Source organism: Trachymyrmex cornetzi, unplaced genomic scaffold, assembly GCF_001594075.2.
Source record: "Trachymyrmex cornetzi isolate Tcor2-1 unplaced genomic scaffold, Tcor1.1 scaffold485, whole genome shotgun sequence".
NCBI classification, from domain to species: Eukaryota; Metazoa; Arthropoda; class Insecta; order Hymenoptera; family Formicidae; genus Trachymyrmex; species Trachymyrmex cornetzi.
Window position 1 is genome coordinate 331,042 of NW_017299674.1, and position 706 is coordinate 331,747.

Genomic DNA, 706 nt, shown 5'->3' on the forward strand with positions numbered 1-706 from the left:
TATTGTGTTTCCAGCTTTATAACAGTAACGACTAGATTCGCAACACACAGGATCGCGGACTTTCGGAGATTGAAGATCGCGAATAAACGGGGTAACAAAACCGACACCACCGATATAACCTAATCGAAGTAAATAACGTAAACATTTAGAATGCGCATGAGTCGCCATCTGGTGGTTCGGTGACATTCCGTGGTCACGCCAAACTCAAGAAATGAATGGGAGTGTCAGGGGGTTGGGCACAGGCAATGGGCACAGACAATAGGGAATAATGAGCCGTCTAATCAGAGGTCTGGTGTAAGATGAGCTCTGATTGGACGGCTCGTTATTCCCTGTTGCCTGTGCCTACTTTGTATGTGCCTATTGTGTTTAAGGCTGGATACCCATGAGATGTATTTACCGCGTATCGCGTAACCACGTAACCAATCAGAAGCGATCCACTGTTGTGATTTCGCGTTTTATTGATTATTGATTGGTTACATGGTTACGCGATACCAAAGATATAGAGAATGGACTGCGCGATCCGTGTGTCAAAATGGTCGATAGAGATGAGAGAGAGGAAACGTGGCAGACGGTCATTTCTATCTCTTTCCATTCAATGGTGTAATGGGAGAGAGAATGAAAGGGAGATTGGCTCTCCCAGGATCCCTCTCTCTCATTATTGTCGACCACATTTGATACACTACTGAGATACGGATCGCGCAGTCCA